A 20,603-nucleotide genomic window follows, 5' to 3' on the forward strand; every position below is an offset into this window, starting at 1 on the left:
CATACTTAAAAAATAGAAAAATAAAAAGATTAGTTTCATCACAGATTGTGTCATTTAAAACATAAGAGTATTCAACACATTGTACTGTTGATACAAAAATATGATACATCAGTGGCTCTGTGGCGCAATGGATAGCGCATTGGACTTCTAGTAGGTTGTAGTTATTCAAAGGTTGTGGGTTCGAGTCCCACCAGAGTCATTCTTTAGTTTCAAATGCAAAGATTTAAAGTTTACTTACAATAATACATAACGTAGACATTGAATACAGGAGACTTATTTACTATATATATATATACAAAGTAATGATAGGCTGGTGACATAAAAATCTTTTCAATGTAAGATCACCAATTACAAATCAATTTTTGATACTTTAAATCAATAACTGCTGATCAAAAATGCTTATTGTTATATTTAACCAGCAACCAAATTCAATGTTGAGTCTGCTCAGCTAGCTATGCAGACCTTGAAGGGTATCTACACTCAAAAAACATTAAATCCTTTTTACCTGTAATCATTACATGGTTGTCACATATTAGCTAAATAATTTCTTAAACCTGATATAGGACTTGCACTCGAAATCAGCAGCCGGAAAACTCAGATAGGGATGTTGCATTCAAGAGGAATGTTGGAAAATATCTGACACAGGTTAGCAACATTATCATAATAGTATGAAATATTTTTTAAGCACTCTAAACATTAAATACATTTTAGAAAATATTTTGGTCTTTAGTTTGTATTGCAATAAACAGTTACTATTTCACACAGGGTGCAATTGTCCACACATTTTTTGCACCTCACACAATGAGGATGCTATTTCTGAAATCAGTATAAAATTTTGGCTCTATGGGGCCCTATACACTAGCCGACCCGCCACCGAGCTGCCCGACGGCGGATACGGCTGACGAGCGACCCGGCAGCGGGGGGGCAGTGACGGGGGGAGTGAAGTTTCTTCACTCCCCCCGTCACGCGGCTGCATTGAAGTGCAGGCAAATATGGACGAGATCGTCCATATTGGCCTGCATGCACAGCCGACGGGAGACCAGCGATGAACGAGCGCGGGGCCGCGCATCGTTCATCGCTGGAGTCTCCACACTGAAAGATATGAACGAGTTCTCGTTCATTTATGAACGAGATCATTCATATCTTTCTAAAAATCGGCCAGTGTGTAGGGCCTATTACTCTACAATACTCTGTATATACATCCTACTAAAAAAAGAAAGACATAATAGATTTGTTTCATCACAGATTGTAGCTTTTAAAACTTGAAAGTATTCTACAAGTTGTAGTGTCGATACAAATGCTTGCTGCTTCAGTGGCTCTGTGGCGCAATGGATAGCGCATTGGACTTCTAGTAGATTGTAGTTATTCAAAGGTTGTGGGTTTGAGTCTTACCAGAGTCGTTCTTTAGTTTCAAATGCAAAGATTTAAAGTTTACTTACAATAATACATAACGTAGACATTGTATACAGGAGACTTATTTACTATATATATATACAAAGTAATTATAGGCTGTTGACATAAAAATCATTTAAATGTAAGACCAGTTACAAATCAATTTTAGATACTTTAAATCAATAACTGGTAATAAAAATGTGGATGGTTATTTTTAACCAGCAATCAAAATATTATGTTGAGTCTGCTCACGTAGGAATACAAAGCTTAAAGTGTATCTACAGTAAACTCAAAAATCATAAAAAAACATTAGATGGGTATTACAAATAACCTACACAATTGCTAAAACCTGATATAGGACTTGCACTTGAAAACAGCAAGAGGAAGACTCAGACATAGCTGATGCATTTGGGAGAAATGTTATAAATATCTGACACTCGATAGCCATGTAATTATTATAATATAAATTAATATAAATATCTATACTGGTAAAAATACAAAACCTATATAAATGTTACCAAAATGTTTCTGTCTTCAGTTTCTTTGCAACAAACACTCAATCAGACATGGTGCAATTGTCCCCATATTGATTTGCACCTCACACAAAGTGGGAGCTATTTCTGAAATCATTACAAAAATTTTACTCTCACTCTACGATACTCTCTTTACAGCATACTTAAAAAATAGAAAAATAAAAAGATTAGTTTAATCACAGATTGTGTCATTTAAAACATAAGAGTATTCAACACATTGTATTGTTGATACAAAAATATGATACATCAGTGGCTCTGTGGCGCAATGGATAGCACATTGGACTTCTAGTAGGTTGTAGTTATTCAAAGGTTGTGGGTTCGAATCCCACCAGAGTCGTTCTTTAGTTTCAAATGGTTGTCACATATTAGCTAAATAATTGCTTAAACCTGATATAGGACTTGCACTCAAAATCAGCAGCCGGAAAACTCAGACAGGGATGTTGCATTCAAGAGGAATGTTGGAAAATATCTGACACAGGTTAGCAACATTATAATTATAGTATGAAATAATTTTTAAGCACTCTAAACATTAAATACATTTTAGAAAATATTTTGGTCTTTAGTTTGTATTGCAATAAACAGTTACTATTTCACACAGGGTGCAATTGTCCCCACATTTTTTGCACCTCACACAATGAGGATGCTATTTCTGAAATCAGTATAAAATTTTGGCTCTTACTCTACAATACTCTGTATATACATCCTACTAAAAAAAGAAAGACATAATAGATTTGTTTCATCACAGATTGTAGCTTTTAAAACTTGAAAGTATTCTACAAGTTGTACTGTCGATACAAATGCTTGCTGCTTCAGTGGCTCTGTGGCGCAATGGATAGTGCATTGGATTTCTAGTATGTTGCAGTTATTCAAAGGTTGTGGGTTCGAGTCCCACCAGAGTCATTCTTTAGCTTCAAATGCAAACATTTAAAATTTACTTAAAATGATACATAACATAGACATTGTATATGGGAGACTTATATACTATATATACAAAGTAATTATAGGCTGTTGACATAAAAATCATTTAAATGTAAGACCAGTTACAAATCAATTTTAGATACTTTAAATCAATAACTGGTAATAAAAATGTAGATGGTTATTTTTAACCAGCAATGAAAATATTATGTTGAGTCTGCTCACGTAGGAATACAAAGCTTAAAGTGTATCTACAGTACACTCAAAAATCATAAAAAATCCTTAGATGGGTATTACAAATAACCTACACAATTGCTAAAACCTGATATAGGACTTGCACTTGAAAACAGCAAGAGGAAGACTCAGACATAGCTGTTGCATTTGGGAGAAATGTTATAAATATCTGACACTCGATAGCCATGTAATTATTATAATATAAATTAATATAAATATCTATACTGGTAAAAATACAAAACCTATATAAATGTTACCAAAATGTTTCTGTCTTCAGTTTTTTTGCAACAAACACTCAATCAGACATGGTGCAATTGTCCCCATATTGATTTGCACCTCACACAAAGTGGGAGCTATTTCTGAAATCATTACAAAAATTTTACTCTCACTCTACGATACTCTCTTTACAGCATACTTAAAAAATAGAAAAATAAAAAGATTAGTTTCATCACAGATTGTGTCATTTAAAACATAAGAGTATTCAACACATTGTACTGTTGATACAAAAACATGATACATCAGTGGCTCTGTGGCGCAATGGATAGCGCATTGTACTTCTGGTAGGTTGCAGTTATTCAAAGGTTGTGGGTTCGAGTCCCACCAGAGTAATTCTTTAGTTTCAAATGCAAAGATTTAAAGTTTACTTACAATAATACATAACGTAGACATTGTATACAGGAGACTTATTTACTACATATATATATATACAAAGTAATGATAGGCTGGTGACATAAAAATCTTTTCAATGTAAGATCACCAATTACAAATCAATTTTCGATACTTTAAATCAATAACTGCTGATCAAAAATGCTTATTGTTATATTTAACCAGCAACCAAATTCAATGTTGAGTCTGCTCAGCTAGCTATGCAGACCTTGAAGGGTATCTACACTCAAAAAACATTAAATCCTTTTTACTTGTAATCCTTACATGGTTGTCACATATTAGCTAAATAATTGCTTAAACCTGATATAGGACTTGCACTCGAAATCAGCAGCCGGAAAACTCAGACAGGGATGTTGCATTCAAGAGGAATGTTGGAAATATCTGACACAGGTTAGCAACATTATCATTATAGTATGAAATAAGATGAATATCTACACTGTTAAACACTCTAAACATTAAATACATTTTAGAAAATATTTTGGTCTTTAGTTTGTATTACAATAAACAGTTACTATTTCACACAGGGTGCAATTGTCCCCACATTTTTTTGCACCTCACACAATGAGGATGCTATTTCTGAAATCAGTATAAAATTTTGTCTCTTACTCTACAATACTCTGTATATACATCCTACTAAAAAAAGAAAGACATAATAGATTTGTTTCATCACAGATTGTAGCTTTTAAAACATGAAAGTATTGTACAAGTTGTACTGTCGATACAAACGCTTGCTACTTCAGTGGCTCTGTAGCGCAATGGATAGCGCATTTGACTTCTAGAAGGTTGTAGCTATTCAAAGGTTGTGGGTTCAAGTCCCACCAGAGTCATTCTTTAGCTTCAAATGCAAACATTTAAAATTTACTTAAAATGATACATAACATAGACATTGTATATGGGAGACCTATATACTATATATACAAAGTAATTATAGGCTGTTGACATAAAAATCATTTAAATGTAAGACCAGTTACAAATCAATTTTAGATACTTTAAATCAATAACTGGTAATAAAAATGTGGATGGTTATTTTTAACCAGCAATGAAAATATTATGTTGAGTCTGCTCACGTAGGAATACAAAGCTTAAAGTGTATCTACAGTACACTGAAAAATCATAAAAAATCATTAGATGGGTATTACAAATAACCTACACAATTGCTAAAACCTGATATAGGACTTGCACTTGAAAACAGCAAGAGGAAGACTTAGACATAGCTGTTGCATTTGGGAGAAATGTTATAAATATCTGACACTCGATAGCCATGTAATCCTTACATGGTTATCACATATTAGCTAAATAATTGCTTAAACCTGATATAGGACTTGCACTCGAAATCAGCAGCCGGAAAACTCAGACAGGGATGTTGCATTCAAGAGGAATGTTGGAAATATCTGACACAGGTTAGCAACATTATCATGATAGTATGAAATAAGATGAATATCTACACTGTTAAGCCCTCTAAACATTAAATACATTTTAGAAAATATTTTGGTCTTTAGTTTGTATTGCAATAAACAGTTACTATTTCACACAGGGTGCAATTGTCCCCACATTTTTTTGCACCTCACACAATGAGGATGCTATTTCTGAAATCAGTATAAAATTTTGGCTCTTACTCTACAATACTCTGTATATACATCCTACTAAAAAAAGAAAGACATAATAGATTTGTTTCATCACAGATTGTAGCTTTTAAAACATGAAAGTATTCTACAAGTTGTACTGTCGATACAAACGCTTGCTGCTTCAGTGGCTCTGTGGCGCAATGGATAGCGCATTGGACTTCTAGTAGGTTGTAGTTATTCAAAGGTTGTGGGTTCGAGTCCCACCAGAGTCATTCTTTAGCTTCAAATGCAAACATTTAAAATTTACTTAAAATTATACATAACATAGACATTGTATATGGGAGACCTATATACTATATATACAAAGTAATAATAGGCTGTTGACATAAAAATCATTTAAATGTAAGACCAGTTACAAATCAATTTTAGATACTTTAAATCAATAACTGGTAATAAAAATGTGGATGGTTATTTTTAACCAGCAATGAAAATATTATGTTGAGTCTGCTCACGTAGGAATACAAAGCTTAAAGTGTATCTACAGTACACTCAAAAATCATAAAAAATCCTTAGATGGGTATTACAAATAACCTACACAATTGCTAAAACCTGATATAGGACTTGCACTTGAAAACAGCAAGAGGAAGACTCAGACATAGCTGTTGCATTTGGGAGAAATGTTATAAATATCTGACACTCGATAGCCATGTAATTATTATAATATAAATTAATATAAATATCTATACTGGTAAAAATACAAAAACCTATATAAATGTTTCCAAAATGTTTCTGTCTTCAGTTTTTTTGCAACAAACACTCAATCAGACATGGTGCAATTGTCCCCATATTGATTTGCACCTCACACAAAGTGGGAGCTATTTCTGAAATCATTACAAAAATTTGTCTCTCACTCTACGATACTCTCTTTACAGCATACTTAAAAAATAGAAAAATAAAAAGATTAGTTTCATCACAGATTGTGTCATTTAAAACATAAGAGTATTCAACACATTGTACTGTTGATACAAAAACATGATACATCAGTGGCTCTGTGGCGCAATGGATAGCGCATTGGACTTCTGGTAGGTTGCAGTTATTCAAAGGTTGTGGGTTCAAGTCCCACCAGAGTAATTCTTTAGTTTCAAATGCAAAGATTTAAAGTTTACTTACAATAATACATAACGTAGACATTGTATACAGGAGACTTATTTACTACATATATATATATACAAAGTAATGATAGGCAGGTGACATAAAAATCTTTTCAATGTAAGATCACCAATTACAAATCAATTTTCGATACTTTAAATCAATAACTGCTGATCAAAAATGCTTATTGTTATATTTAACCAGCAACCAAATTCAATGTTGAGTCTGCTCAGCTAGCTATGCAGACCTTGAAGGGTATCTACACTCAAAAAACATTAAATCCTTTTTACCTGTAATCCTTACATGGTTGTCACATATTAGCTAAATAATTGCTTAAACCTGATATAGGACTTGCACTCGAAATCAGCAGCCGGAAAACTCAGACAGGGATGTTGCATTCAAGAGGAATGTTGGAAATATCTGACACAGGTTAGCAACATTATCATTATAGTATGAAATAAGATGAATATCTACACTGTTAAGCCCTCTAAACATTAAATACATTTTAGAAAATATTTTGGTCTTTAGTTTGTATTACAATAAACAGTTACTATTTCACACAGGGTGCAATTGTCCCCACATTTTTTTGCACCTCACACAATGAGGCTGCTATTTCTGAAATCAGTATAAAATTTTGGCTCTAACTCTACAATACTCTGTATATACATCCTACTAAAAAAAGAAAGACATAATAGATTTGTTTCATCACAGATTGTAGCTTTTAAAACATGAAAGTATTGTACAAGTTGTACTGTCGATACAAACGCTTGCTACTTCAGTGGCTCTGTAGCGCAATGGATAGCGCATTTGACTTCTAGAAGGTTGTAGTTATTCAAAGGTTGTGGGTTTAAGTACCACCAGAGTCATTCTTTAGCTTCAAATGCAAACATTTAAAATTTACTTAAAATGATACATAACATAGACATTGTATATGGGAGACCTATATACTATATATACAAAGTAATTATAGGCTGTTGACATAAAAATCATTTAAATGTAAGACCAGTTACAAATCAATTTTAGATACTTTAAATCAATAACTGGTAATAAAAATGTGGATGGTTATTTTTAACCAGCAATGAAAATATTATGTTGAGTCTGCTCACGTAGGAATACAAAGCTTAAAGTGTATCTACAGTACACTCAAAAATCATAAAAAATCCTTAGATGGGTATTACAAATAACCTACACAATTGCTAAAACCTGATATAGGACTTGCACTTGAAAACAGCAAGAGGAAGACTCACACATAGCTGTTGCATTTGGGAGAAATGTTATAAATATCTGACACTCGATAGCCATGTAATTATTATAATATAAATTAATATAAATATCTATACTGGTAAAAATACAAAACCTATATAAATGTTACCAAAATGTTTCTGTCTTCAGTTTCTTTGCAACAAACACTCAATCAGATATGGTGCAATTGTCCCCATATTGATTTGCACCTCACACAAAGTGGGAGCCATTTCTGAAATCATTACAAAAATGTTACTCTCACTCTACGATACTCTCTTTACAGCATACTTAAAAAATAGAAAAATAAAAAGATTAGTTTCATCACAGATTGTGGCATTTAAAACATAAGAGTATTCAACACATTGTACTGTTGATACAAAAACATGATACATCAGTGGCTCTGTGGCGCAATGGATAGCCCATTGGACTTCTAGTAGGTTGTAGTTATCAAAAGGTTGTGGGTTCGAGTCCCACCAGAGTCGTTCTTTAGTTTCAAATGCAAAGATTTAAAGTTTACTTACAATAATACATAACGTAGACATTGTATACAGGAGACTTATTTACTATATATATATATATATACAAAGTAATAATTGGCTGGTGACATAAAAATCATTTAAATGTAAGACCAGTTACAAATCAATTTTAGATACTTTAAATCAATAACTGTTAATAAAAATGTGGATGGTTATTTTTAACCAGCAATCAAAATATTATGTTGAGTCTGCTCACGTAGGAATACAAAGCTTGAAGTGTATCTACAGTACACTCAAAAATCATAAAAAAAATCCTTAGATGGGTATTACAAATAACCTACACAATTGCTAAAACCTGATATAGGACTTGCACTTGAAAACAGCAAGAGGAAGACTCAGACATAGCTGTTGCATTTGGGAGCAATGTTATAAATATCTGACACTCGATAGCCATGTAATTATTATAATATAAATTAATATAAATATCTATACTGGTAAAAATACAAAACCTATATAAATGTTACCAAAATGTTTCTATCTTCAGTTTCTTTGCAACAAACACTCAATCAGACATGGTGCAATTGTCCCAATATTGATTTGCACCTCACACAAAGTGGGAGCTATTTCTGAAATCATTACAAAAATTTTACTCTCACTCTACGATACTCTCTTTACAGCATACTTAAAAAATAGAAAAATAAAAAGATTAGTTTCATCACAGATTGTGTCATTTAAAACATAAGAGTATTCAACACATTGTACTGTTGATAAAAAAATATGATACAACAGTGGCTCTGTGGCGCAATGGATAGCACAATGGTCTTCTAGTAGGTTGTAGTTATTCAAAGGTTGTGGGTTCGAGTCCCACCAGAGTCGTTCTTCAGTTTCAAATGCAAAGATTTAAAGTTAACTTACAATAATACATAACATAGACATTGTATACAGGAGACTTGTTTACTATATATATATATATACAAAGTAATGATAGGCTGGTGACATAAAAATCTTTTCAATGTAAGATCACCAATAACAAATCAATTTTCGATACTTTTAATCAATAACTGCTGATCAAAAATGCTTATTGTTATATTTAACCAGCAACCAAATTCAATGTTGAGTCTGCTCAGCTAGCTATGCAGACCTTGAAGGGTATCTACACTCAAAAAAACATTAAATCCTTTTTACCTGTAATCCTTACATGGTTATCACATATTAGCTAAATAATTGCTTAAACCTGATATAGGACTTGCACTCGAAATCAGCAGCCGGAAAACTCAGACAGGGATGTTGCATTCAAGAGGAATGTTGGAAAATATCTGACACAGGTTAGCAACATTATCATTATAGTATGAAATAATTTTTAAGCACTCTAAACATTAAATACATTTAAGAAAATATTTTGGTCTTTAGTTTGTATTGCAATAAACAGTTACTATTTCACACAGGGTGCAATTGTCCCCACATTTTTTGCACCTCACACAATGAGGATGCTATTTCTGAAATCAGTATAAAATTTTGGCTCTTACTCTACAATACTCTGTATATACATCCTACTAAAAAAAGAAAGACATAATAGATTTGTTTCATCACAGATTGTAGCTTTTAAAACTTGAAAGTATTCTACATGTTGTACTGTCGATACAAACGCTTGCTGCTTTAGTGGCTCTGTGGCGCAATGGATAGCGCATTGGACTTCTAGTAGGTTGTAGTTATTCAAAGGTTGTGGGTTCGAGTCCCACCAGAGTCATTCTTTAGCTTCAAATGCAAACATTTAAAATTTACTTAAAATGATACATAACATAGACATTGTATATGGGAGACCTATATACTATATATACAAAGTAATTATAGGCTGTTGACATAAAAATCATTTAAATGTAAGACCAGTTACAAATCAATTTTAGATACTTTAAATCAATAACTGGTAATAAAAATGTGGATGGTTATTTTTAACCAGCAATGAAAATATTATGTTGAGTCTGCTCACGTAGGAATACAAAGCTTAAAGTGTATCTACAGTACACTCAAAAATCATAAAAAATCCTTAGATGGGTATTACAAATAACCTACACAATTGCTAAAACCTGATATAGGACTTGCACTTGAAAACAGCAAGAGGAAGACTCAGACATAGCTGTTGCATTTGGGAGAAATGTTATAAATATCTGACACTCGATAGCCATGTAATTATTATAATATAAATTAATATAAATATCTATACTGGTAAAAATACAAAACCTATATAAATGTTACCAAAATGTTTCTGTCTTCAGTTTTTTTGCAACAAACACTCAATCAGACATGGTGCAATTGTCCCCATATTGATTTGCACCTCACACAAAGTGGGAGCTATTTCTGAAATCATTACAAAAATTTTACTCTCACTCTACGATACTCTCTTTACAGCATACTTAAAAAATAGAAAAATAAAAAGATTAGTTTCATCACAGATTGTGTCATTTAAAACATAAGAGTATTCAACACATTGTACTGTTGATACAAAAACATGATACATCAGTGGCTCTGTGGCGCAATGGATAGCGCATTGGACTTCTGGTAGGTTGCAGTTATTCAAAGGTTGTGGGTTTGAGTCCCACCAGAGTAATTCTTTAGTTTCAAATGCAAAGATTTAAAGTTTACTTACAATAATACATAACGTAGACATTGTATACAGGAGACTTATTTACTACATATATATATATACAAAGTAATGATAGGCTGGTGATATAAAAATCTTTTCAATGTAAGATCACCAATTACAAATCAATTTTCGATACTTTAAATCAATAACTGCTGATCAAAAATGCTTATTGTTATATTTAACCAGCAACCAAATTCAATGTTGAGTCTGCTCAGCTAGCTATGCAGACCTTGAAGGGTATCTACACTCAAAAAACATTTAATCCTTTTTACCTGTAATCCTTACATGGTTATCACATATTAGCTAAATAATTGCTTAAACCTGATATAGGACTTGCACTCGAAATCAGCAGCCGGAAAACTCAGACAGGGATGTTGCATTCAAGAGGAATGTTGGAAATATCTGACACAGGTTAGCAACATTATCATTATAGTATGAAATAAGATGAATATCTACACTGTTAAGCACTCTAAACATTAAATACATTTTAGAAAATATTTTGGTCTTTAGTTTGTATTGCAATAAACAGTTACTATTTCACACAGGGTGCAATTGTCCCCACATTTTTTTGCACCTCACACAATGAGGCTGCTATTTCTGAAATCAGTATAAAATTTTGGCTCCTACTCTACAATACTCTGTATATACATCCTACTAAAAAAAGAAAGACATAATAGATTTGTTTCATCACAGATTGTAGCTTTTAAAACATGAAAGTATTCTACAAGTTGTACTGTCGATACAAACGCTTGCTACTTCAGTGGCTCTGTAGCGCAATGGATAGCGCATTTGACTTCTAGAAGGTTGTAGTTATTCAAAGGTTGTTGGTTCAAGTCCCACCAGAGTCATTCTTTAGCTTCAAATGCAAACATTTAAAATTTACTTAAAATGATACATAACATAGACATTGTATATGGGAGACCTATATACTATATATACAAAGTAATTATAGGCTGTTGACATAAAAATAATTTAAATGTAAGACCAGTTACAAATCAATTTTAGATACTTTAAATCAATAACTGGTAATAAAAATGTGGATGGTTATTTTTAACCAGCAATGAAAATATTATGTTGAGTCTGCTCACGTAGGAATACAAAGCTTAAAGTGTATCTACAGTACACTCAAAAATCATAAAAAATCCTTAGATGGGTATTACAAATAACCTACACAATTGCTAAAACCTGATATAGGACTTGCACTTGAAAACAGCAAGAGGAAGACTCAGACATAGCTGTTGCATTTGGGAGAAATGTTATAAATATCTGACACTCGATAGCCATGTAATTATTATAATATAAATTAATATAAATATCTATACTGGTAAAAATACAAAAACCTATATAAATGTTACCAAAATGTTTCTGTCTTCAGTTTTTTTGCAACAAACACTCAATCAGACATGGTGCAATTGTCCCCATATTGATTTGCACCTCACACAAAGTGGGAGCTATTTCTGAAATCATTACAAAAATTTGTCTCTCACTCTACGATACTCTCTTTACAGCATACTTAAAAAATAGAAAAATAAAAAGATTAGTTTCATCACAGATTGTGTCATTTAAAACATAAGAGTATTCAACACATTGTACTGTTGATACAAAAACATGATACATCAGTGGCTCTGTGGCGCAATGGATAGCGCATTGGACTTCTGGTAGGTTGCAGTTATTCAAAGGTTGTGGGTTTGAGTCCCACCAGAGTAATTCTTTAGTTTCAAATGCAAAGATTTAAAGTTTACTTACAATAATACATAACGTAGACATTGTATACAGGAGACTTATTTACTACATATATATATATACAAAGTAATGATAGGCTGGTGATATAAAAATCTTTTCAATGTAAGATCACCAATTACAAATCAATTTTCGATACTTTAAATCAATAACTGCTGATCAAAAATGCTTATTGTTATATTTAACCAGCAACCAAATTCAATGTTGAGTCTGCTCAGCTAGCTATGCAGACCTTGAAGGGTATCTACACTCAAAAAACATTTAATCCTTTTTACCTGTAATCCTTACATGGTTATCACATATTAGCTAAATAATTGCTTAAACCTGATATAGGACTTGCACTCGAAATCAGCAGCCGGAAAACTCAGACAGGGATGTTGCATTCAAGAGGAATGTTGGAAATATCTGACACAGGTTAGCAACATTATCATTATAGTATGAAATAAGATGAATATCTACACTGTTAAGCACTCTAAACATTAAATACATTTTAGAAAATATTTTGGTCTTTAGTTTGTATTGCAATAAACAGTTACTATTTCACACAGGGTGCAATTGTCCCCACATTTTTTTGCACCTCACACAATGAGGCTGCTATTTCTGAAATCAGTATAAAATTTTGGCTCCTACTCTACAATACTCTGTATATACATCCTACTAAAAAAAGAAAGACATAATAGATTTGTTTCATCACAGATTGTAGCTTTTAAAACATGAAAGTATTCTACAAGTTGTACTGTCGATACAAACGCTTGCTACTTCAGTGGCTCTGTAGCGCAATGGATAGCGCATTTGACTTCTAGAAGGTTGTAGTTATTCAAAGGTTGTTGGTTCAAGTCCCACCAGAGTCATTCTTTAGCTTCAAATGCAAACATTTAAAATTTACTTAAAATGATACATAACATAGACATTGTATATGGGAGACCTATATACTATATATACAAAGTAATTATAGGCTGTTGACATAAAAATAATTTAAATGTAAGACCAGTTACAAATCAATTTTAGATACTTTAAATCAATAACTGGTAATAAAAATGTGGATGGTTATTTTTAACCAGCAATGAAAATATTATGTTGAGTCTGCTCACGTAGGAATACAAAGCTTAAAGTGTATCTACAGTACACTCAAAAATCATAAAAAATCCTTAGATGGGTATTACAAATAACCTACACAATTGCTAAAACCTGATATAGGACTTGCACTTGAAAACAGCAAGAGGAAGACTCAGACATAGCTGTTGCATTTGGGAGAAATGTTATAAATATCTGACACTCGATAGCCATGTAATTATTATAATATAAATTAATATAAATATCTATACTGGTAAAAATACAAAAACCTATATAAATGTTACCAAAATGTTTCTGTCTTCAGTTTTTTTGCAACAAACACTCAATCAGACATGGTGCAATTGTCCCCATATTGATTTGCACCTCACACAAAGTGGGAGCTATTTCTGAAATCATTACAAAAATTTGTCTCTCACTCTACGATACTCTCTTTACAGCATACTTAAAAAATAGAAAAATAAAAAGATTAGTTTCATCACAGATTGTGTCATTTAAAACATAAGAGTATTCAACACATTGTACTGTTGATACAAAAACATGATACATCAGTGGCTCTGTGGCGCAATGGATAGCGCATTGGACTTCTGGTAGGTTGCAGTTATTCAAAGGTTGTGGGTTCGAGTCCCACCAGAGTAATTCTTTAGTTTCAAATGCAAAGATTTAAAGTTAACTTACAATAATACATAACATAGACATTGTATACAGGAGACTTATTTACTACATATATATATATACAAAGTAATGATAGGCTGGTGACATAAAAATCTTTTCAATGTAAGATCACCAATTACAAATCAATTTTCGATACTTTAAATCAATAACTGCTGATCAAAAATGCTTACTGTTATATTTAACCAGCAACCAAATTCAATGTTGAGTCTGCTCAGCTAGCTATGCAGACCTTGAAGGGTATCTACACTCAAAAAACATTAAATCCTTTTTACCTGTAATCCTTACATGGTTGTCACATATTAGCTAAATAATTGCTTAAACCTGATATAGGACTTGCACTCGAAATCAGCAGCCGGAAAACTCAGACAGGGATGTTGCATTCAAGAGGAATGTTGGAAATATCTGACACAGGTTAGCAACATTATCATTATAGTATGAAATAAGATGAATATCTACACTGTTAAGCACTCTAAACATTAAATACATTTTAGAAAATATTTTGGTCTTTAGTTTGTATTACAATAAACAGTTACTATTTCACACAGGGTGCAATTGTCCCCACATTTTTTTGCACCTCACACAATGAGGCTGCTATTTCTGAAATCAGTATAAAATTTTGGCTCTAACTCTACAATACTCTGTATATACATCCTACTAAAAAAAGAAAGACATAATAGATTTGTTTCATCACAGATTGTAGCTTTTAAAACATGAAAGTATTGTACAAGTTGTACTGTCGATACAAACGCTTGCTACTTCAGTGGCTCTGTAGCGCAATGGATAGCGCATTGGACTTCTAGTAGGTTGTAGTTATTCAAAGGTTGTGGGTTCGAGTCCCACCAGAGTCATTCTTTAGCTTCAAATGCAAACATTTAAAATTTACTTAAAATTATACATAACATAGACATTGTATATGGGAGACCTATATACTATATATACAAAGTAATTATAGGCTGTTGACATAAAAATCATTTAAATGTAAGACCAGTTACAAATCAATTTTAGATACTTTAAATCAATAACTGGTAATAAAAATGTGGATGGTTATTTTTAACCAGCAATGAAAATATTATGTTGAGTCTGCTCACGTAGGAATACAAAGCTTAAAGTGTATCTACAGTACACTCAAAAATCATAAAAAATCATTAGATGGGTATTACAAATAACCTACACAATTGCTAAAACCTGATATAGGACTTGCACTTGAAAACAGCAAGAGGAAGACTTAGACATAGCTGTTGCATTTGGGAGAAATGTTATAAATATCTGACACTCGATAGCCATGTAATCCTTACATGGTTATCACATATTAGCTAAATAATTGCTTAAACCTGATATAGGACTTGCACTCGAAATCAGCAGCCGGAAAACTCAGACAGGGATGTTGCATTTAAGAGGAATGTTGGAAATATCTGACACAGGTTAGCAACATTATCATGATAGTATGAAATAAGATGAATATCTACACTGTTAAGCCCTCTAAACATTAAATACATTTTAGAAAATATTTTGGTCTTTAGTTTGTATTGCAATAAACAGTTACTATTTCACACAGGGTGCAATTGTCCCCACATTTTTTTGCACCTCACACAATGAGGATGCTATTTCTGAAATCAGTATAAAATTTTGGCTCTTACTCTACAATACTCTGTATATACATCCTACTAAAAAAAGAAAGACATAATAGATTTGTTTCATCACAGATTGTAGCTTTTAAAACATGAAAGTATTCTACAAGTTGTACTGTCGATACAAACGCTTGCTGCTTCAGTGGCTCTGTGGCGCAATGGATAGCGCATTGGACTTCTAGTAGGTTGTAGTTATTCAAAGGTTGTGGGTTCGAGTCCCACCAGAGTCATTCTTTAGCTTCAAATGCAAACATTTAAAATTTACTTAAAATTATACATAACATAGACATTGTATATGGGAGACCTATATACTATATATACAAAGTAATTATAGGCTGTTGACATAAAAATCATTTAAATGTAAGACCAGTTACAAATCAATTTTAGATACTTTAAATCAATAACTGGTAATAAAAATGTGGATGGTTATTTTTAACCAGCAATGAAAATATGATGTTGAGTCTGCTCACGTAGGAATACAAAGCTTAAAGTGTATCTACAGTACACTCAAAAATCATAAAAAATCCTTAGATGGGTATTACAAATAACCTACACAATTGCTAAAACCTGATATAGGACTTGCACTTGAAAACAGCAAGAGGAAGACTCACACATAGCTGTTGCATTTGGGAGAAATGTTATAAATATCTGACACTCGATAGCCATGTAATTATTATAATATAAATTAATATAAATATCTATACTGGTAAAAATACAAAACCTATATAAATGTTACCAAAATGTTTCTGTCTTCAGTTTCTTTGCAACAAACACTCAATCAGATATGGTGCAATTGTCCCCATATTGATTTGCACCTCACACAAAGTGGGAGCCATTTCTGAAATCATTACAAAAATGTTACTCTCACTCTACGATACTCTCTTTACAGCATACTTAAAAAATAGAAAAATAAAAAGATTAGTTTCATCACAGATTGTGGCATTTAAAACATAAGAGTATTCAACACATTGTACTGTTGATACAAAAACATGATACAAAAACATGATACATCAGTGGCTCTGTGGCGCAATGGATAGCCCATTGGACTTCTAGTAGGTTGTAGTTATCAAAAGGTTGTGGGTTCGAGTCCCACCAGAGTCGTTCTTTAGTTTCAAATGCAAAGATTTAAAGTTTACTTACAATAATACATAACGTAGACATTGTATACAGGAGACTTATTTACTATATATATATATATACAAAGTAATAATTGGCTGGTGACATAAAAATCATTTAAATGTAAGACCAGTTACAAATCAATTTTAGATACTTTAAATCAATAACTGTTAATAAAAATGTGGATGGTTATTTTTAACCAGCAATCAAAATATTATGTTGAGTCTGCTCACGTAGGAATACAAAGCTTGAAGTGTATCTACAGTACACTCAAAAATCATAAAAAAAATCCTTAGATGGGTATTACAAATAACCTACACAATTGCTAAAACCTGATATAGGACTTGCACTTGAAAACAGCAAGAGGAAGACTCAGACATAGCTGTTGCATTTGGGAGCAATGTTATAAATATCTGACACTCGATAGCCATGTAATTATTATAATATAAATTAATATAAATATCTATACTGGTAAAAATACAAAACCTATATAAATGTTACCAAAATGTTTCTATCTTCAGTTTCTTTGCAACAAACACTCAATCAGACATGGTGCAATTGTCCCCATATTGATTTGCACCTCACACAAAGTGGGAGCTATTTCTGAAATCATTACAAAAATTTTACTCTCACTCTACGATACTCTCTTTACAGCATACTTAAAAAATAGAAAAATAAAAAGATTAGTTTCATCACAGATTGTGTCATTTAAAACATAAGAGTATTCAACACATTGTACTGTTGATAAAAAAATATGATACAACAGTGGCTCTGTGGCGCAATGGATAGCACAATGGTCTTCTAGTAGGTTGTAGTTATTCAAAGGTTGTGGGTTCGAGTCCCACCAGAGTCGTTCTTCAGTTTCAAATGCAAAGATTTAAAGTTAACTTACAATAATACATAACATAGACATTGTATACAGGAGACTTGTTTACTATATATATATATACAAAGTAATGATAGGCTGGTGACATAAAAATCTTTTCAATGTAAGATCACCAATAACAAATCAATTTTCGATACTTTTAATCAATAACTGCTGATCAAAAATGCTTATTGTTATATTTAACCAGCAACCAAATTCAATGTTGAGTCTGCTCAGCTAGCTATGCAGACCTTGAAGGGTATCTACACTCAAAAAAACATTAAATCCTTTTTACCTGTAATCCTTACATGGTTATCACATATTAGCTAAATAATTGCTTAAACCTGATATAGGACTTGCACTCGAAATCAGCAGCCGGAAAACTCAGACAGGGATGTTGCATTCAAGAGGAATGTTGGAAAATATCTGACACAGGTTAGCAACATTATCATTATAGTATGAAATAATTTTTAAGCACTCTAAACATTAAATACATTTTAGAAAATATTTTGGTCTTTAGTTTGTATTGCAATAAACAGTTACTATTTCACACAGGGTGCAATTGTCCCCACATTTTTTGCACCTCACACAATGAGGATGCTATTTCTGAAATCAGTATAAAATTTTGGCTCTTACTCTACAATACTCTGTATATACATCCTACTAAAAAAAGAAAGACATAATAGATTTGTTTCATCACAGATTGTAGCTTTTAAAACTTGAAAGTATTCTACATGTTGTACTGTCGATACAAACGCTTGCTGCTTTAGTGGCTCTGTGGCGCAATGGATAGCGCATTGGACTTCTAGTAGGTTGTAGTTATTCAAAGGTTGTGGGTTCGAGTCCCACCAGAGTCATTCTTTAGCTTCAAATGCAAACATTTAAAATTTACTTAAAATGATACATAACATAGACATTGTATATGGGAGACCTATATACTATATATACAAAGTAATTATAGGCTGTTGACATAAAAATCATTTAAATGTAAGACCAGTTACAAATCAATTTTAGATACTTTAAATTAATAACTGGTAATAAAAATGTGGATGGTTATTTTTAACCAGCAATGAAAATATTATGTTGAGTCTGCTCACGTAGGAATACAAAGCTTAAAGTGTATCTACAGTACACTCAAAAATCATAAAAAATCCTTAGATGGGTATTACAAATAACCTACACAATTGCTAAAACCTGATATAGGACTTGCACTTGAAAACAGCAAGAGGAAGACTCAGACATAGCTGTTGCATTTGGGAGAAATGTTATAAATATCTGACACTCGATAGCCATGTAATTATTATAATATAAATTAATATAAATATCTATACTGGTAAAAATACAAAACCTATATAAATGTTACCAAAATGTTTCTGTCTTCAGTTTTTTTGCAACAAACACTCAATCAGACATGGAGCAATTGTCCCCATATTGATTTGCACCTCACACAAAGTGGGAGCTATTTCTGAAATCATTACAAAAATTTTACTCTCACTCTACGATACTCTCTTTACAGCATACTTAAAAAATAGAAAAATAAAAAGATTAGTTTCATCACAGATTGTGTCATTTAAAACATAAGAGTATTCAACACATTGTACTGTTGATACAAAAACATGATACATCAGTGGCTCTGTGGCGCAATGGATAGCGCATTGGACTTCTGGTAGGTTGCAGTTATTCAAAGGTTGTGGGTTTGAGTCCCACCAGAGTAATTCTTTAGTTTCAAATGCAAAGATTTAAAGTTTACTTACAATAATACATAACGTAGACATTGTATACAGGAGACTTATTTACTACATATATATATATATACAAAGTAATGATAGGCTGGTGACATAAAAATCTTTTCAATGTAAGATCACCAATTACAAATCAATTTTCGATACTTTAAATCAATAACTGCTGATCAAAAATGCTTATTGTTATATTTAACCAGCAACCAAATTCAATGTTGAGTCTGCTCAGCTAGCTATGCAGACCTTGAAGGGTATCTACACTCAAAAAACATTAAATCCTTTTTACCTGTAATCCTTACATGGTTATCACATATTAGCTAAATAATTGCTTAAACCTGATATAGGACTTGCACTCGAAATCAGCAGCCGGAAAACTCAGACAGGGATGTTGCATTCAAGAGGAATGTTGGAAATATCTGACACAGGTTAGCAACATTATCATTATAGTATGAAATAAGATGAATATCTACACTGTTAAGCACTCTAAACATTAAATACATTTTAGAAAATATTTTGGTCTTTAGTTTGTATTGCAATAAACAGTTACTATTTCACACAGGGTGCAATTGTCCCCACATTTTTTTGCACCTCACACAATGAGGCTGCTATTTCTGAAATCAGTATAAAATTTTGGCTCTTACTCTACAATACTCTGTATATACATCCTACTAAAAAAAGAAAGACATAATAGATTTGTTTCATCACAGATTGTAGCTTTTAAAACATGAAAGTATTCTACAAGTTGTACTGTTGATACAAACGCTTGCTACTTCAGTGGCTCTGTAGCGCAATGGATAGCGCATTTGACTTCTAGAAGGTTGTAGTTATTCAAAGGTTGTTGGTTCAAGTCTCACCAGAGTCATTCTTTAGCTTCAAATGCAAACATTTAAAATGTACTTAAAATGATACATAACATAGACATTGTATATGGGAGACCTATATACTATATATACAAA

At 32.2% G+C, this 20,603-nt stretch overlaps 18 non-coding genes across 18 annotated transcripts; all 18 read left to right on the forward strand.

Annotated features, from left to right (window-relative positions):
- Positions 1-113: 113 nt before the first annotated feature.
- Positions 114-199, forward strand: TRNAR-UCU (transfer RNA arginine (anticodon UCU)). Its single transcript is given in 2 exon segments — positions 114-150; positions 164-199. It is a non-coding gene; the product is annotated as a tRNA-Arg (tRNA).
- Positions 200-2,176: 1,977 nt separating this feature from the next.
- On the forward strand, positions 2,177-2,262 carry TRNAR-UCU (transfer RNA arginine (anticodon UCU)). Its single transcript is given in 2 exon segments — positions 2,177-2,213; positions 2,227-2,262. It is a non-coding gene; the product is annotated as a tRNA-Arg (tRNA).
- Positions 2,263-2,739: 477 nt separating this feature from the next.
- Positions 2,740-2,825, forward strand: TRNAR-UCU (transfer RNA arginine (anticodon UCU)). The gene is given in 2 exon segments: positions 2,740-2,776; positions 2,790-2,825. It is a non-coding gene; the product is annotated as a tRNA-Arg (tRNA).
- A 1,656-nt stretch (positions 2,826-4,481) lies between these two features.
- On the forward strand, positions 4,482-4,567 carry TRNAR-UCU (transfer RNA arginine (anticodon UCU)). Its single transcript is given in 2 exon segments — positions 4,482-4,518; positions 4,533-4,567. It is a non-coding gene; the product is annotated as a tRNA-Arg (tRNA).
- Positions 4,568-5,491: 924 nt separating this feature from the next.
- Positions 5,492-5,577, forward strand: TRNAR-UCU (transfer RNA arginine (anticodon UCU)). The gene is given in 2 exon segments: positions 5,492-5,528; positions 5,542-5,577. It is a non-coding gene; the product is annotated as a tRNA-Arg (tRNA).
- Positions 5,578-6,350: 773 nt separating this feature from the next.
- On the forward strand, positions 6,351-6,436 carry TRNAR-UCU (transfer RNA arginine (anticodon UCU)). Its single transcript is given in 2 exon segments — positions 6,351-6,387; positions 6,401-6,436. It is a non-coding gene; the product is annotated as a tRNA-Arg (tRNA).
- A 1,656-nt stretch (positions 6,437-8,092) lies between these two features.
- On the forward strand, positions 8,093-8,178 carry TRNAR-UCU (transfer RNA arginine (anticodon UCU)). The gene is given in 2 exon segments: positions 8,093-8,129; positions 8,143-8,178. It is a non-coding gene; the product is annotated as a tRNA-Arg (tRNA).
- Positions 8,179-9,833: 1,655 nt separating this feature from the next.
- On the forward strand, positions 9,834-9,919 carry TRNAR-UCU (transfer RNA arginine (anticodon UCU)). The gene is given in 2 exon segments: positions 9,834-9,870; positions 9,884-9,919. It is a non-coding gene; the product is annotated as a tRNA-Arg (tRNA).
- Positions 9,920-10,691: 772 nt separating this feature from the next.
- On the forward strand, positions 10,692-10,777 carry TRNAR-UCU (transfer RNA arginine (anticodon UCU)). Its single transcript is given in 2 exon segments — positions 10,692-10,728; positions 10,742-10,777. It is a non-coding gene; the product is annotated as a tRNA-Arg (tRNA).
- A 798-nt stretch (positions 10,778-11,575) lies between these two features.
- Positions 11,576-11,661, forward strand: TRNAR-UCU (transfer RNA arginine (anticodon UCU)). Its single transcript is given in 2 exon segments — positions 11,576-11,612; positions 11,627-11,661. It is a non-coding gene; the product is annotated as a tRNA-Arg (tRNA).
- Positions 11,662-12,434: 773 nt separating this feature from the next.
- On the forward strand, positions 12,435-12,520 carry TRNAR-UCU (transfer RNA arginine (anticodon UCU)). The gene is given in 2 exon segments: positions 12,435-12,471; positions 12,485-12,520. It is a non-coding gene; the product is annotated as a tRNA-Arg (tRNA).
- A 798-nt stretch (positions 12,521-13,318) lies between these two features.
- TRNAR-UCU (transfer RNA arginine (anticodon UCU)) lies at positions 13,319-13,404 on the forward strand. The gene is given in 2 exon segments: positions 13,319-13,355; positions 13,370-13,404. It is a non-coding gene; the product is annotated as a tRNA-Arg (tRNA).
- Positions 13,405-14,177: 773 nt separating this feature from the next.
- TRNAR-UCU (transfer RNA arginine (anticodon UCU)) lies at positions 14,178-14,263 on the forward strand. Its single transcript is given in 2 exon segments — positions 14,178-14,214; positions 14,228-14,263. It is a non-coding gene; the product is annotated as a tRNA-Arg (tRNA).
- Positions 14,264-15,061: 798 nt separating this feature from the next.
- On the forward strand, positions 15,062-15,147 carry TRNAR-UCU (transfer RNA arginine (anticodon UCU)). Its single transcript is given in 2 exon segments — positions 15,062-15,098; positions 15,112-15,147. It is a non-coding gene; the product is annotated as a tRNA-Arg (tRNA).
- Positions 15,148-16,071: 924 nt separating this feature from the next.
- On the forward strand, positions 16,072-16,157 carry TRNAR-UCU (transfer RNA arginine (anticodon UCU)). Its single transcript is given in 2 exon segments — positions 16,072-16,108; positions 16,122-16,157. It is a non-coding gene; the product is annotated as a tRNA-Arg (tRNA).
- Positions 16,158-16,942: 785 nt separating this feature from the next.
- TRNAR-UCU (transfer RNA arginine (anticodon UCU)) lies at positions 16,943-17,028 on the forward strand. The gene is given in 2 exon segments: positions 16,943-16,979; positions 16,993-17,028. It is a non-coding gene; the product is annotated as a tRNA-Arg (tRNA).
- Positions 17,029-18,679: 1,651 nt separating this feature from the next.
- On the forward strand, positions 18,680-18,765 carry TRNAR-UCU (transfer RNA arginine (anticodon UCU)). The gene is given in 2 exon segments: positions 18,680-18,716; positions 18,730-18,765. It is a non-coding gene; the product is annotated as a tRNA-Arg (tRNA).
- Positions 18,766-19,537: 772 nt separating this feature from the next.
- On the forward strand, positions 19,538-19,623 carry TRNAR-UCU (transfer RNA arginine (anticodon UCU)). Its single transcript is given in 2 exon segments — positions 19,538-19,574; positions 19,588-19,623. It is a non-coding gene; the product is annotated as a tRNA-Arg (tRNA).
- Positions 19,624-20,603: the final 980 nt, after the last annotated feature.

This window comes from Pseudophryne corroboree, chromosome 4, assembly GCF_028390025.1.
Source record: "Pseudophryne corroboree isolate aPseCor3 chromosome 4, aPseCor3.hap2, whole genome shotgun sequence".
NCBI lineage: Eukaryota > Metazoa > Chordata > Amphibia > Anura > Myobatrachidae > Pseudophryne > Pseudophryne corroboree.